Here is a 17309-nt window from a genome sequence, read left to right on the forward strand (position 1 = left end):
TATCTTGTGAGGTACATCCCAAATGGGGCATTGTATTCAATGAGGGGCCTGATAAGTCATAAGTAGAGGGGAATGATGACTTCCTTATTCCTAGATGCAAACCCTTTTGTGATTAAGTGGGCCACGTAGAAAGAGTTTCTGACCACTGTGGCAATGTGGTTATTAAAGGAGAGGTTACTATCCACTTGGATCCCAAGGTCTCTTATCACACTTTCTGTGTTAAGTGAACTTTCCCCTATTTGGTAATTCATGGGTAGCATGTTTTTACCAAAGGGGATAACAATGCACTTTTTGGTATTAAGCCTGAGGCTATGATGTTTGCACCAGGTGTCTGTCTCTGTGAGGCCCTTTTGCAGGATGTCTATGTCAGCAGGGGAATTGATAATGGCACCTCGTTTGCAGTCATCTGTGAACTTGCTTAGCCATAGACCCTTGGTGTTTGCTTGCACTTCAGAGAAGTATATACCAAACAGGAGGGGTCCCAAGACTAAACTCTGGGGTACACCATTTGTCACTGGTTTGGAGTCGGATCTGGAGTCTGCAAGTCTTACCGTGTGGGTTCTGTCCATGAGCCAGTTGGCCACCCATCTCATGACATAAGGGTTTATGCTAAGGTTGATGAGTTTATCTATGATTCCTGAATGAGGGATAATGTCGAAGGCTTTAGCGAGGTCCAGGTAAGCTGTGTGGAATACCTTGCCCTCGTCTATGGCCTTAGTAACTGTTTCAAAGAAGTCTAGCAGGTTTAGGAGACATTGCCCTCATCTATGGCCTTAGTAACTGTTTCAAAGAAGTCTTCCAGGTTTAGGAGACATGACTTACCTTTTACAAATACGAATTGGGTAGCATCCAGAGTTTGGATGTTACCAATGTCTTTGTTTATGAGTTCCATGATGACAAGCTCCATGGCCTTGCAGACCAGGATTGTCAGGCTAATAGGTCTATAGTTCCTGGGGTCTGTGGTGGTTCATCCTTTGTGGAGTGGGGTAACCGTTGCTGTGCGCCATTCTGTGGGCACATAGCCTGTGGTGAGGCTTTGATTGAACATGAATTTTAGGTAGGGGGCTAGTTCATTTTGGAGTTTGTGTAAGACGCAGCCTGGGATGTTGTCCGGTCCCCATGGACGCTGTGTTTTTGGCTTTAGAGAGTGCCGTTTTTACCTGTGTGTTTGTGATTACCAGGGCTTTACAACCATCTGGTATAGTTATAGACCCTTTGAGGGGTGAGGGGGGAGTAAAGTTTGCACTGATCCTATCTGCCAATATGTTGGCAATATCAGTTGGTTCTGTATATTTTTTGCCATTCTGTTGTAGCTCAGTGCAGATCTGGGTGTTGCCATGGAGGTTCTTGACATAACTAAAGAATGCCTTGTGGTTGTCTTTGGAATCTGTGTCAATTTTTCTTTCAAAATTAGCTTTGGAGGATTTTATGAGGGATCTTAGTTTCTTACTGAGGCCTGTCAGTGAGTTCCTCCATACCTGGGTTTTTACTCTCTTTTGCAACAGTTTCTTCCTTCTGTTGTAGAGTTTGTTAATGGCAGGGGACCACCAGATCGGCTTCCTTTTTTGGTGGATAGCATCCTGGTTTTGCTGGGGATAGCACGATCCATGCACTCATGCAGGTGCTTGTAGAGTGCATTTATGTAGGATTCAGCAGTTGTGACTGTATTGACTGTGTTATCCGTCTGCAGGGGCATCGTGAAGTTAGACACCTCATTTTTGAGTAGTGTGAAGTTCGCTTTGGAAACATTTTTATGATGGTTTCCTCGTGTGGAGGTGGGGTCAGGATGTGGATATCTAGGGTGATTAGTTTATGGTCTGATCTAACAAGCAAGGAGTTGATCTCGGGCACTGAGCACTGGTCACCCATGTTGGTGATGACCAGATCCAGAATATTGTTGCCCCTGGTTGGAGTGTTGACTAGTTGATCCAGGGCATTACAGTTAATAAATTCCAGGAATCATTGAGCAAGGGGTTTATTACAAGAGTAGTTTTCCCAGTTTATGTTAGGGTAGCTGAAATCGCCCATTATTATGGTGTTTGGTTGGGCCCTCATTTTTTCCAATGTCTCCAGGAACGAGGAGTGAGGGTCCTGAGTCATGGTGGGGGATCTATAACAAGCTACAATTTGGAATGCATTTTTGTCCTGGGTTAGCTGCACTTGGATGATTTCAGAGGCATCGTGTTTTGCAACTAGCCTGGAGGTGTGGATGTCCTTGATAAATATGGACACACCTCCGCCCTTAGTATTTCAGTCCAGATTTTGTGGCTGAAACGTGTGGTATGAATTATAGCCTGGTAGTACTGGTGTGCTCTCGGGAGCCTTGAACCAGGTCTCAGTCACTGCACAGATATCGATGTTCTCCATTTTGAGGAATGCCTCGAGTGAGTGCATTTTGAGGTTTAGACTCCTAGCATTGAGTAACATTGCCGTCAGTTTTTTATTACCTGTAGTTCTTATAGTGGTGGGTTTGTTTTTTTGAGCCTTGCCTAAAAAAGGCACTATAGGAGTGTCAAGAGCCTTGGCCAATATCCTGAATCCCAGGGGTGACAGGTGCAGGCCATCTCTGGTGAAGCATTGTGGCATGTCAAGAATGTCATCCCAGGCAGACAGATACTGGATCCCCTTTGAATGACACCAGAAGCTTAGCCAATTGTTGAAGTTGATCATCTTATCCTTGTACTGTGGTATCATTTTTGGTGAAGGCAGGATGCTACTCATGGCTAGGGTCATACCTGCCTGGGCTACAAGATCCGAGACCTCTTCCATATCTCTTTTCATGTAGTCCAGGGAGGTATGTCTCAGGTCATTTACACCAACATGGACTATGACAGAGACATATTTGTATTTGCCTTGTAGTGACCTAAGTGCATGCATTATGTGGCAGATTCTGGCACCCGACAAGCAGCTGACAGTAACCTTCTCTTTGTCCAGCCTGGTGAGTGGGACATTGGTGCCTGACTATAGAGTCACCTATCACTAGTGTGTTGGGTATGTTGTTTTGCCTTATGGGCTGTAGTTCTGTGGCACACCGAGTTTGTGGGCTATGTGTTGTTTTGGAGTATGTTGGTGGGAGTAGGTTGCTTGTGTGTCTGCTTTGGAGGTCTCTGTTGCCTAGGCAGATTTAGATTTTTAATCAGAGCCTCCATATATGTCTTGGTGTTTCTATGTGTGGGTTTTGGAGGTGTTGGTTTAGTTGGTCTATGTGTTGTGAGTGGGGTGTTGCAAGTTGTTACCTTATCCTCTTGACTGTCTGTTCCAGTCTTGGTTGGAGAGAGCTTTGCCTCTAGATTGGCTGTATAAGTGCATCTCTCGCAAGTGTTAGTGTTTGGTGGTAGGAGGACAGGGTTGTCTGTGTACATGAGGCAGTTGTAGCATTGCCTCAAGATGCCCAGGCTCATCAAGTAGGCTGGAGAGTACACTAGGGGCTGTCTCTTGGACATGCCTGAATAAGTAGGGAAGTATAAAGACTATCCCTTCTGGCAGATGCGGGGGTTGAGTACTTAGTGCTGCAGTAGATTTAGAACAAGTGCTGGGCTGAGAGGTGCAGATCTGAGTGCTTTAGGCTGAAAGACTGACAAGTTATAAGGGAAAAACTGAAGAACAGACTTTGTGGAGACGGGGATGGTTAACCCCAGCTAAACGGGTGCTGCACGGTGCACAAAACCACGCAAAAGCAGGTTTTTAAAGCAGGAAGATAAAAGGAATAGAAATTAGCCCAAAATGGCCAATAAACTACAAATTCTGAGATAAAAAACACTCCTCCAGGGACAGATAGGCTGCTCAAAGCTCCCCACTATCACTGGTGAACAGAGAAACTTCCTTCTATCCAAGTAAGGTATGGGCCAACACAGAAACTACAATACATCCCTGGATTCAGCAAACTCTAAAAATTGGACTCTACTAGCTTCAGAAAGGTGGGAAACAAGTACAGGATAGCTTATTTTTGTGTGTTTTTGTTTTTTTAAGAAATTAAGGCAGTTAAGACAAAATAAGCACTTTAAAGCACAGAAAAATGGCTATCACACATGAGTGTGTAGCCTACAGCAGTTAAAACAGTTTAAATGTTCAAAAAATTAATTTAAAGTGCAAATAGTAAGTAAGTACAATTAAACAGTTGCAAAAGGATTTTTAGTATTAAATAAATGCTAGAAACCTAGCGTTTAGGCAGAATTAGCAATTTCTAACAAGAAACAAGCCAAAAAAGTACTTAAATCAAAAAATAAGTTATGTACTCACCATAACGTTCCATGTTTGTAGTCCATCTCGCCCTTCATTTTTACATATGGGTTCAGAGCTGATCCTCTGCTCCGACTCGGCCTAGTACAAAGCTCAAAGTCTCCTAGTTGTCTCATGGCTAGGTAGGTATCCCACAGTGCACAAGTACAATCCCCAGATCTTGTTTGCTGCTAAACTATAGAAATATAGAAATAAAGTTATCCAGAAAGAACAACAATAATGAAAGGCCTCCACCTTACCAAGGTATCACTATCCTGTCTCCAGATCCTTCCAGGATGGGGGTAGGTGGGTTGGTTCATAAGAATAAAGGGCGACATGGACTACAAACATGGAACATTATGGTAAGTACATAACTTCTTTATGTTCTGTAGTCCTATCTCACCTTCATTCTTACATACGGGACAGCGTCCCTAGCACCTTATTCTTGGGTGGCTCATGGGAAAATACCCCTGACCATGGAACCAAAGGAGGCTGTACCCCTTGAGGTCAGATCCAATTTGTAATGAGTAAAAAATGTATGAGGGGTAGCCCAAGTTGCTGCTGCACAGATACTGTCAATTGGAACTCTGGCTTGGAAGGCAGCAGATGTAGACTGGGATCTTGTAGAATGAGCCTTAATCTTGAACGGTAGAGTCTTACCATTGGAGGAGTAAATGAAGGAAATACAGCTCGAAATCCAATTATATAGGGTCACTTTAGAGACTGGCAGAACTATTCTAGATTCAGAAAAGGATACGAACAATTGATCTGACTTTCTGAGTTCCTTAGTCCTGTGAAGGTAGAACCGTAACTGCCTGTGAACATCGAGTTGCTGAAATTTGTATTCTGCAGTGTTGGAATGATTAGGGAAAAATACTGGTAATTCTATGGTTTGGTTCAAATTAGTGTGAGAGCAAACTTTAGGGATAAAGGAAGGATTTGTATGAAGGGAAACTCTGTCTTTGTGGAAAATCAAATAAGGAGGCTTAATCGACAGTGCTTGTAACTCTGATACTCATCTAGCTGATGTGATGGCTACTAGAAACAAGGTCTTCCAAGACAGAAACTTCACTAGACATAAAATAGAAGTTATGTTCTTACCATAACGTTCCATGTTAGTTGTCTTCTTCTCGCCTTCTTCTTGCTGGATGGGTTCGGAGCCGACCTCGGCTCCAACTCGACCACTCTAAAAGCTCGAGAGTTGGTTCCACCGGCTCGAGGCTCCCCTTATATCCCACAATGCTAGGCGTGAGTTACCTCAGATCTCGTTTGTAAGCTAGGCCCAGCTTATAATAGTAGCAAAATAACTATAAACAGAGTCCACCAATCAAAACTCCTCTAGGTCTGTCCAGGCCAGGGGGAAGGAGGGTGGGACGCAAGAAGAAGGCGAGAAGAAGACAACTAACATGGAACGTTATGGTAAGAACATAACTTCTATATGTTAAGTTGTCTATCTCGCCTTCATTCTTGCTGGATGGGACCGCGTCCCTAGCACCTTGTCCCGGGTGGCCTAACGGAACAGACTCTTGAGAACAGTGGAACCAAAGTTAGCTCTATGCCTAGAAGCTAAATCCAACTTATAATGAGAAATAAAAGTGTGAGGAGTAGCCCAAGTAGCTGCTGCACAAATGGTGTCAATAGGCAGTCTGTCTTGGAAGGCTATAGAAGTAGCCAAAGCTCTGGTAGAATGGGCTTTAGGTTTGTTAGGCAGCTTTTGGTGTCTAATTTCATAAACAAGGGAAATCAGAGATGTTAGCCATCTAGATAATGATACCTTTGAAACTGAAAGTCCCTTTCTGCCTTCTGCATAAGAGACAAACAGCTGGTCAGATTTTCTGAATTGTTTGGTTCTATCCAAATAGTACCTTAACTGACGATGAACATCTAGCCAATGCAATTTTGTTCAGACCTGTTAGAATATTCTGGAAAAAACACAGGAGGTCAATGCTTTGATTTAGGTTAGACGAGGCTATCTTAGGTAAAAAAGATGGGTTGGTTCGTAAAGATACCCTGTCCTTATGGAACAACAGATAAAGAGGTCGACAGCTGAGTGCATGAAGTTCTGAAACTCTTCTAGCTGAAATAATAGCTACCAGAAAGAGTGTCTTCCATGATAGCAATTTTAAAGAACAGGAGGCTGCAGGTTCGAAAGGGGAAAGAATCAAAGAACTAAGAACTAAATTTAGGTCCCAAGGAGGAGGAGGATTTCTTATAGGAGGTCTGAGTAGAAAAACTCCCTTCAAAAAGGCTTTGCAAAGTTTGTGGGACATTATGGCAGACTCTGAAATGCCCACATGAAAGTTAGAAATAGCTGCCAATTGAACTTTAAGAGTAGAAGGAGATGAACCTGCATGGAAGAGTTCAGCTAGAAAATCAAGGACCATTTGGATGGAAGCAGTGAAAGGATCTATGTCCCTTCCTTGAGCCCAATAGGCGAAACGTTTCCACTTACTCAAATAAATCTTTAGAGTGGAAGATTTATGGGAAGCTATCAAAATATCTCGAACAGAGTGAGATATTTGAGGAAGCCTGGCTAAGGTTGGAATTGGAGGAACCAAGCAGTGAGGTTCAGAGAGGGAAGGGAGCGATGAAACTGACCCGACTGATGGATCAAAAGATCTGGAACTAGGTCCAGATGCCAAGGTCGCTCCAACAGAAAATGATGTAGAAAGGGGAACCAAACCTGTCGAGGCCAGTAAGGAGCAATGAGGATCAACGAGGCCTTCTGAGCAATAGCTTTCTGTATCACTTGAGAGATTAGTGGGAAGGGAAGAAATGCATACAGAAGTCCCCGGGGCCAAACTTGGACTAGAGCATCTCTGCTGGGCTGGCCTGGTAAAGGAAATAGGGTGAAATAATCTCTGCACTTGCTGTTTTGGGGAGTAGCAAAAAGGTCGCAGCAAGGCTGACCCCACTTGAGAAAAATTTCTCTCACAACAGAGTCTTTCAGAGACCACTCGTGAGGCATGAGGATAGCTCTGCTCAACTTGTCCGCGATTTGATTGGACTTCCCGGGGATGTGCGTTGCTATCAGAAACCGCTGAGAAGAAATCGCCCATTGCCACAGTCTGAGTGCTTCTCGACACAGGGGTAGGACCTGGTTCCGCCTTGTTTGTTGATATACCACACTACAGACATATTGTCCGTCTGGATTGCTATTGTTCCCAAGGGAAGAGAGTCTTGAAGGGCTTGCAACGCTAAAAGCACTGCTCTCATCTCTAGAACATTTATGTGCAAGTGGCATTCGTCTGGTTGCCATGTGCCCTGGACAGTTCTGCCCTGATAATGCCCCCACCCGATCAGGGAGGCGTCCGTTGTCAGAGTAGCAACCGGAGGAAGGAACAAAGGGTCTTCCCAATAAGAGCTGAGGGGAAGACATCCACCACAGAAGATGATTTCTGCATGTTTGCGTAATCATAATGGTGTGGGACATCGGAAGTTGTTGGTATGACCATTGCGTGAAGAGCATCCATTGAAGGATTCTCATGTGGAATCTGGCTAATGGAAGCAGAGGTATGGCAGCCGCCATAATCCCCAACACTTTCAGAACTAACCTGGCTTTGATTCTGTTGCTGCTGAAGAGGAGCGAGACCAGTTTGTGTATGTCTGTTATTCTCTGATCTGTTAGTCTCGCAGACATGTTGACTGTGTCTAGATTTGCGCCTATGAAGGTAATAGTACGACAAGGCAACAAAACAGACTTTTCGCAATTTATTGAAATGCCTAAATTTTGACAAATGCGAAAGGTGTAGTCCCTGGCCATTAGAAGAAGATGCTTGGTGGGAGCTGTGAGGAGCCAGTCGTCCAAATATGGAAACACCTGGAATCTTTGACGTCTCAGGTGAGAAGCTACCACTGCCATGCATTTGGTAAACACCCGGGGGGCAGTGGTGAGACCAAAGGGCAGGGCCCTGAATTGAAAATGACTGGTTCCCAGCCTGAAGCGGAGGAATCTTCTGGAGCGTCTGTTCATTTTTATGTGATAGTACGCATCCTGAAGGTCTATAGAGCACATCCAGTTTCCCTTTCCCAATAGGGGAAGGATGGACTGCAGCATGACCATCCAAAATCTTGTTTTCTTGACTGACTTGTTCAAGATACTGAGATCCAAAATTGGTCTCCAGTCCCCTGTTTTCTTTGGAACTAAAAAGAACCTGGAGTAGATTCCGGATCCTTGCTGGTCTGCTGGAACTGGCTGAATTGCTCTTTTTGCAAGCAGCTTTGAAATTTCCAAAGCTGCAAGATCCCTTTGAGCGGGTGGAACATCTGGAAGGGATTTTTGATTGGTTTGGAATGCGAAGGGAATGGAATAGCCTTGAAATGATGGACTGTACCCATTTGTCTTGAGTCAGGGATAGCCAGGCTTCTGGGTACAGTGACAATCTTCCCCCGACTGCCTCCGAAGGTGGGCAGTTGGGCAACACCTCAGGGATGCTGAAAGGGCTTATCAGAGAAGGTTTCTCGATTACCCTGGTTCTGCGGACCCCCCCTGCCTCTAGGGCGACGTCTACCATTGTTGTTCCCCCCTCTGCCTCTGGCGGGGAACCGACTCTGTGCGTCAGGCGAAGTCCCTTGAGATTGTTTGCGGAACCACATTTTTCCACTTTTCTGGCCTTTGGGGTAAGGCCTAGAAGGAGTAGAAAAACGGACTCCGATGGCAGAAAGAGTCTTGCCATCCGTCTCGCACCTAGTCAAGGTTTCTTTCACTTGAGGACCAAAAAGAGATGATCCATCAAACGGGGAATTAGTGAATGACGTTTTAAAGGGGTCCGCAAAGTTGCATAGCCGCATCCAGGCATGCCTGCGTAAGGCCACACCTGTCCCTGCGGCCCTGCTTGCTCCATCAGCCGCATAAGAAAGGAGGCGCATGGAGGAGTTAGCTATGGAGTTCAGGGTAGCCAGCTGAGTGTTCATCTTGTCTTGAAAACCCGCAGCCGTAGGATCCTTCAACATGTCACTCGCTTCTTTGATCAAGTCTCTTTGAAGGCAGTAAAATGGCATAGGTAGTTCAGCGAACGCATAGCAAAGGTCGCTGACGAGAACATCCGCTTCCCGTACCTGTCCATAGACCTAGATTCTTTGTTAGGGGGATGAACAGGCACTGAAGGATCAGCTAGTTCCTTCTTGGTGGCAGCAGCTACCACCATAGCATCCACAGAAACACCTTTTGTGAGAAATTGCTTGTCAGTTGGTGCTGTTATAAATTTGGAAGGTCTCCTGGGGTAGGGTCCACTGAATCAGGAGCCGTCCAGGCCTTCTTTGCAACCACCTGCATGAGGGGATCAAGGGGGACACCCAGGAGGTGGAAGGGCGAGAGCCAAACGCCTCAAGATACACAGATTCATCCTCCGAAGGGTTAAGGGCTGGCCAATTTCCCCTCTGTTTCAGGATCTCTAGAATGTCTGCGAAAGAGACATCTTCAGAAGGGGAACGGAGGGAACCCTCGGAATCCTCTAAATCTGTGTCAGAGGTGACAGACTCAGGTGAGTCTATGTGCTTCCTCTTACACTTTCTCTTCCTAGGGGCTCCCCTGCCAATTCAGGGAGGCCTCGAAGAGGATGAGATCCCACAGGGGATTCTTGAGGAGCTGGCTCTCTGCGGTCTGGGATGAGGGAGTGAGTCGACATAACCAAAGGCACCGAAGAGGGAGGCGGACGGAGCCGACTGTGGAGTCGAACAAGATTCCAACACACTCCGCATGACCTCGAACGCACCCCTGTCCGGCAGAGCCAGAGGTCCCGCTCAAGAAGCTGAGAACCTCCCTCGGCACTGACAGAGATGGCTCGAGGCCGATGTCGGAGCCGAACTCACCAGCGCCAAGCACCGAGAGGAGAGGGGTCGGACAAGGGTCCGATGCCACTCACCCTCGGAGCCGACGAGGAAGCCGGCGCCGAGATTCTTCAAAAGAAGAAATCGGAGCCGACGACGGAGCCGAAGACAAATGTATCGGCTCCGATGCTACCACAGTCTCGGTCCCGAGACGCCCCGGCTCCGAGCTCAAAGGAGTCAGAGGAGGAATATTTATAGGAACAAGTTGAGGCATCGACTGATGAGTCGGACTCTGGAGCATTTGGGCCAGTGCCTCGGACTTCAAAGTCTACTCACTACCCTCTGGAGGTCGTGATCTGAGAGCCTCGATGACCTGGAGGAGTGAGATCTGTGGCTCCGTTCAGACAGCAGGGGAGACGCTGGAGCCCAATGAACAGAGCCAAGGGACGGTGACCTCGATCTCTTTCTAGATGTCGGCTCTGATGGTCTGATCAGAGCCGACCTAGGAATCTCTAATGCCTCGGCTCCGGCCGGAGCCGAGGGAACCACAGATACTGCAGTCAAAGACTCATCGGCTCCAGCCGGAGCCGATGAAACAGTAGGCTTCGAAGCCTTAGGCCTCGACTCTGAAGCTGGAGCCGAGGTCTTGGAAGCCTTAGAAGGTTTCCCCGATGACACAGAAATGGAACCTTCAGGCTTAATCAAACCCCTTAAAATGAGTTTGTTTTTTCTCTCCTGCAGGACTCTAGGGCTGAAGCCATGGCATACAGCACAAGAGTCCTGCAGGTGTAAAGGTCCCAGGCAATACACACAAGAAGTGTGACCGTCTGTCAGAGACATTTTCTGACAGCACGAGTCACACTTCTTGAAGCCTGAGACCTTTGAATCCTTGGATATACTCAAGGAACCGAAGTGTAATCACACACAGAAAACACACACACACACAGATTACACTGATAGGGGTCTAAAAGGAATTATTTAAACTAAAGGGTAAGTTAAGTTAAAAACTCCCTAATCCAACACATACACACCCTAAGGAAGGGAAGGAAGGGCCCGAAGGCCTTAGGGAAAGAACTATAAGTTCTTTAGAAAAAAAGGGGGCTGGATAAAAAGTAGAAGGGATAATATCCACTACACTAAGGGGAAAGAAAAATACACTAAGCTAGCTTAAGTCTAAAGAATTTAAACTAGTCTAACTTTCACTAACCTGGAGCCGGTAGAAAACACACCTCGATCGCTGTAGTGGCAAACGAGATCTGAGGTAACTCACGCCTAGCATTGTGGGATATAAGGGGAGCCTCGAGCCGGTGGAACCAACTCTCGAGCTTTTAGAGTGGCCGAGTCGGAGCCGAGGTCGGCTCCGAACCCATCCAGCAAGAATGAAGGCGAGATAGACAACTTAACATTGTGTGGGTTCAAAGGCTGGGGAAGTTAGTTTGGACAGAGCGAAGTTTAGATCCCAAGGAGATTCAGGTTCCTGAAAGGGAGGTCTCAGCAAAGTAGCACCTTTAAGGAAGGTTTTACATAATCTGTGGGACATCAGGTTAAATTCATGTTGTCCCAATTGAAAGTTAGATATTGCTGCCAGTTGGACCCTAATTGTGGCAGCAGCTGATCCCTAAAGGAAATGTTCAGACAAAAATTCTAAAACCATAGGGATGAATGCTGTGTAAGGATCTACATTTCTTTCTTTAGCCCAGATAGAAAACCTTCTCCATTTGCTAGTGTATAACTTCCTAGTGGAAGGTTTATGTGAAGATGTAAGAATGTGGGTCACAGCAGGTGAAAAATCATGAAGCCTGACTAGGGATGGAAGTGGAGCAGCCACGCTGTCAAGTTGAGGGTGTGGAGGCAGGGGTGAAGGGAGCCTGACATGTGTGTCAAGAGGTCTGGCACTGGGTCCAAAGTCCATGGACTGTCTAGTAAATGAGGCCCGAGAAAGGGGAACCAAATCTGACAAGGCCAGTAAGGAGTGATGAGAATCATTTTGCTTCCCAATAACTGCTTTCTGTATCACTATGGATATGAGCAGAAAGGGAGGGAATGCATAAAGGAGTCCCAGGGGCCAATCATGAACAAATGCGTCTCTCAGTGACTCCCCCGGAGGGGGGGAATGAGGGAGAAGTAGCTGCTGCATTTGGAGTTGATCGGACTGGCAAAAAGATTGCAGCAAGGCTGTCCCCATTTGTGAAAGATCTGTTCCGCTATTTCCTGATTCAGAGACCACTTGTGAGGCATCAAGATTGCCCTGCTGAGCTTGTCGACTATCACATTGGTTGTCTCCGGGATATGCGTTGCTACTAGAAAGCGTTGAGAAGATATTGCCCACTTCCAAACATGAAGAGCCTCTCGACAAAGGGGGTAAGATCTGGTTCCTCCTTGATTGTTTAGATACCATACCACTGACATATTGTCCGACTGGATTGCTATCGTCCCTAGAGGAAGAAAGTCGTGAAGTGCTTGCAACACTAGAAGCACTGCTCTCATCTCTAGGACACTGATATGGAGGTTAGCCTCATGATCTTGCCACGTGCCTTGGACAGTCCTGCCAAGATAATGCCCCCCCACCCTATATGTGAGGCATCCATGGTCACAGCAGCAACAGGCTGGCGAGGAAGGAATGGAGTGCCTGTTGTCAGCTGGTCAGGTTGAAACCACCAACAAAGGTCCTTTTTACAATACTCTGTTATGATGATATGGTGAGATAGAGGCAGTTGTTGAAAGGACCACTGGGAAGATAGAAACCATTGGAGAACTTGCATATGCAATCTTGCTAGAGGGACTAGTGTTATGGTGGAGGTCATGGTCCCTAAGAGTTTCAGCACTGTCTTTACCTTGACTTTCTGTAGAGGAAGTAGACTGAGAATTTGTTGTCTGAGGTTTTGAATTCTGTCTGCAGATAGACGAGCTAGCATGGAGACTGCATCTATTTCTGTGCCTATAAAAGTCACAAATTGAGAGGGCGATAAGGCAGACTTTTCCCAATTTATTGTGATCCACAGCAGGGAACAGAGCTGGATGGTGGAATCTCTGGTTTGTAGGAGTAGGTGCCTGGTGGTGGCAGTCAGGAGCCAGTCGTCCATGTATGGAAACACTTGGAATCCTCAATGTCTCAGGTGAGCTGTCACTACTACCATACATTTGGTGAACACCCTGGGGCTGTGGTGAGACCAAAGGGCAGAGCATGAAATTGGTAATGACTGGCTCCCAGCTGGAAGTGTAAATGACTCCTCAATGCTCTGTCCATTTTTATATGGTACCAAGCATCTTGGAGGTATATAAAGCACATCCAATTGTCTTTCTCTAACAGAGGGAGAATAGACTACAGTGTCACCATCCGGAACTTGGCCTTCTTTACAGATTTGTTTAGTTTGCTGAGGTCCAATATGGGTCTCTAGTCACCTGTAAGTTCTGGCACTAAAAAGAATCTGGAGTAAGTTCCGAATCCTATTTGGTCTGCGGGGACGGATTGGATGACTCTCTTTGCAAGCAACATTTACACTTCTACAGTTGCTTGATCCCTGTGATTTGGTAGAACATCCGGGATCTTCTTGGGAGTGAGGGATGGAAGAGAAAAGGGTATGGAGTAACCTCTGGTGATTATTCTTTGTACCCATTTGTCTTGGGTGATGTTTAGCCAGGCTTCTGGATACAAAGATAGGCGACGCCTGGCTGGCTCCAGAGAAGTGCAGCCAGGCCCCACATCAGGAGCTCTGATAGGGACGGCCTCGAAAAGAATCGTGGCCACCCTGGTTTTGTGGACCCCCCCGCCTCTAGGGTGATGTCTACCATTAGCTCTTCCTCCTCTGCCTCTGAAGGAGGAGTCACCCTGTGCATCCAGGAAAAATCTCTGGGACTTCGTGAACAACATCTTACCACCTCTCTGACCCTTGGGATATGGTCTACAGGGGACTTTATTACTTATTTTGCTCTTGCTGCCTGTTCTTAAAAGTATTTAATAGCATTTATTCTGCTGCATCTATTGCTGCTTGTTGGTAGCCGATTAAATTGTAACTGTTATTCTAAGCCTTTGGATTACACACTTGGGCTTTAGACCAGTTGTTTCACATTAGGAAGGTTTGTGGTCTGCACTGTTGTGGCAGGACAGGAAGCTTACATCCTTCTGATTTGGGAGTTGCTGATTGAAGGCTTAGTGTCTGTTCTAAAGTGTATTATTTCTGGTTTAAGCACTTGGGCTTTGGGCCAGTTTTTTTACATTAAGAAGGTGTGGTCTGCACTCTTGTGGGAGGCTGGATTCCGCCCTTCTGAGCTGGGAATTTCTGGTCACAGGCTTATTGTGCCTGCTTATTTGAACTGTTTCATTCTGAAATTGGTGCTCCTTGTTGCTGCAGCATAGACCAGATTCAGGCCTGCTGAATCTAGCTTTGTTTGTATAATGAGCACTGACCCAGGCCATCTTTTTTTGGAGAAGGTTCCCCTGCACCCTAGCAGCAGCAGTGTGCAGTTAGAGATTAATTGGGTTACTTGTTTAAATCAGTTGTTCGTTTTCTATTGTTTTATATAATAAAAAAAAAAAAATATATATATATATATATATATATATATATATATATATATATTGCATTCTATTCATCTGCTTTTACTGTATTTGTGTTTCTTCCTACTTTATTACTAGTGGCATTGACTACAACTCTGATCTGAGATATATAACAATAAGTATACTTTTCTGTGCATTTAAAGAGTTTTTTTATTGTATCTGCTTTATTTTCTGAAAAAAATATACTTGTTTCCCCCTTTCTAGGCTAGTATAGTCCAGTTTTCAGGTTAAGTGCTGAATTCAGGACTGTGTTAGAAATCTATGTGTTTGCCCATACCTTACTTGGATAGAAGGAAGTTTCTCTGTTCACCTGTGAGAGGGGAGCTTTGAGCAGCCTATCTACCCTGGAGGAGTGGTTTCAGCCCAGAAATTACTAGTTTATTGGCCATTTTTGGCTAATTTCACTCTCTTTCATTTCCCTGCTATAAATACCGCATTTGCCTGGTTTTGCATGCCAGGCAGTGCCAGTTAGCTAGGGTATAACTATTCCCGGCTACACAAAGTCTCCTCTTCAATTTTTCCCTTGGAACTAGACAAACTTTCAACTTAAGCACTCAAGCCATTCATTTCTCAGCCCAGCATTTGCTCAAAACTCATAGCAAGCACTTATAAACCCTAGCACTAGACCCTCCTATACTGTACAGAAGGACAAGGCTCTCTATTCAACCTTACCAGCCATTCAGTAAAACAGTTTACTGTACCTATCCAGGCATGTCCAAAGGGCAGTTTCAGGCGTACTCTCCATTCCAACTGGTGAATCTGGGCATTTTGAGGCAATGTTACAACTGCTTCATGTACACAGACAACCCTCTCCTTCTACCACCAAACACTAATACATGTGAGAGATGCAATTATACAGCCAAACTGGAGGCTAAGCTCTCTCAACCCAAGGCTGGATCAGACAGTCAAGAGGAGAAGGGAAATACTTGCATCACACCACCAGTCTCACATAGACCAATTAAACCAGCACTGGCAAAAAACACACATAAATACACGAAAACATACTCGGAGGCTCTAAATAAAAATCTACAAAAACAACAGAGACCTCCAAAGCAGACATCCAAGCAACCTCCACCCCCCAACACAAATCATGAAACACATACTTCACAAAACCAGTGTGCCATGCAATCACAGCCCTTAAGGCAAAATAACATACCCAACATACTAGTAATAGGTGACTCTATAGTCAGGCACACTGACGTCCCACTCACTAGGCTGAATAAAGAGAAGGTTACTGTTAGCTGCCTGTCGGGTGCCAGGATCCTCCACATAATACATAACACAAGCACTCAGGTCACTCCAGAACAAGCATCCTCCAAAGATAACCACAAGCATCCTCCAAAAAGGTCTCACAGAGACGGATAACTGGTGCCAGAGCCATGGCCTAAAGCTAAATGCCAAAAAGTGCATAGTCATCCCCTTTGGGAAAAACAAAGTGCCCACAAATTACCACAAAGTACAGAAGAAGTAATTAGGGATTTGGGGACCCAAGTAGATTGCAATCTCTCCTTTGACAATCACATTGCCAAAGTGGTTAGAAAGACATTCTATATAGCCCACCTTATCACGAAGGGCTTCACATCTAGATCAAGAGAGGTCATTGTGCCCCTCTACTCATCACTCATCAGGCCCATAATTGAATACAATGCCCCATTTGGGATGTACCTTACCCGACACCTGCTACAACTAGAAAGACCCCAAAAGTACCTCACCAAGATGATCAAGGGACTAAAACAGATGCCCTACGCAGTTAGGCTAAAGAAACTCCAGCTCTACTCAGTTGCTTACCGCCTACTCAGAGGCGATCTGTGCCTGACATATAAAGCCGTATCCAACCCAGAATTAATGGACATGCTCCACCTCAAGAAATCCAAATTCATCAGAACTACACGCTCCAGTGACTTAAACCTCAGCACAGAAATAAATAGAACATGCTGGAGGGACAGATTCATATCCCAGAGGCTCCCCTCACTCTGGAACAAAATCCCAATCCATGTCAGACAGAGCACCTCAATGACCCTCTTCAAGAAGAATTTTGACATTTGGATGGGAGATCGTAAATTTACCCCTGGGATCTCTTCTGTGTCACTGCTAGACAGAGGCATGGTAAACTAACCTTAAATGGGCTATCTTCTGTGACCTACTATACAGAGGCACAGCCAACTAATCTAAGAAGGGTGGCCAAACACACTCTGGCTAGGCTTGCAAATGCCCTAGGGCAGATAGCCTAGTATCAACCTATGAACCTATATACGACTGTCATTGTCCATGTTGGTGTGAATGAACTGAGCCGTACCTCCCTGGACTACATGAAAAGAGACATGGAAGAGCTCTTTGATCTTGTAGCCCAGGCCGGTATGACCCTGACCCTGAGTAGCATCCTGCCCTCACCAAGAATGATATCACAGTATAAAGAAAAAATTATCAATTTCAACAATTGGCTAAGTTCCTGGTGTCATTCAAAGGGGATCCAGTGCCTGTCTTCCTGGGATGACATGCTCGACAAGCCACGCTGCTTCGCTAGAGTTGGCTTGCACCTGTCACCCTTAGGCTTTCGAATACTGGCCAAGGCTCTTGCCACCCCCATAGTGCCTTATTTAGGCAAGGCTCAAAAGACAAACCCACCGCCATAAACAGCACAAGTAACAAAAAACTAAGGGTAATGCTACTCAATGCCAGAAGTCTAAACCTCAAAATGCACGCACTACAGGCACTCCTCAGTATGGAGAAAATCGATATATGTGCAGTAACAGAAACCTGGTTA

The sequence above is a fragment of the Protopterus annectens genome, chromosome 3.part1 (assembly GCF_019279795.1).
Source record: "Protopterus annectens isolate FY-2018-M chromosome 3.part1, PAN1.0, whole genome shotgun sequence".
Taxonomy (NCBI): domain Eukaryota; kingdom Metazoa; phylum Chordata; order Ceratodontiformes; family Protopteridae; genus Protopterus; species Protopterus annectens.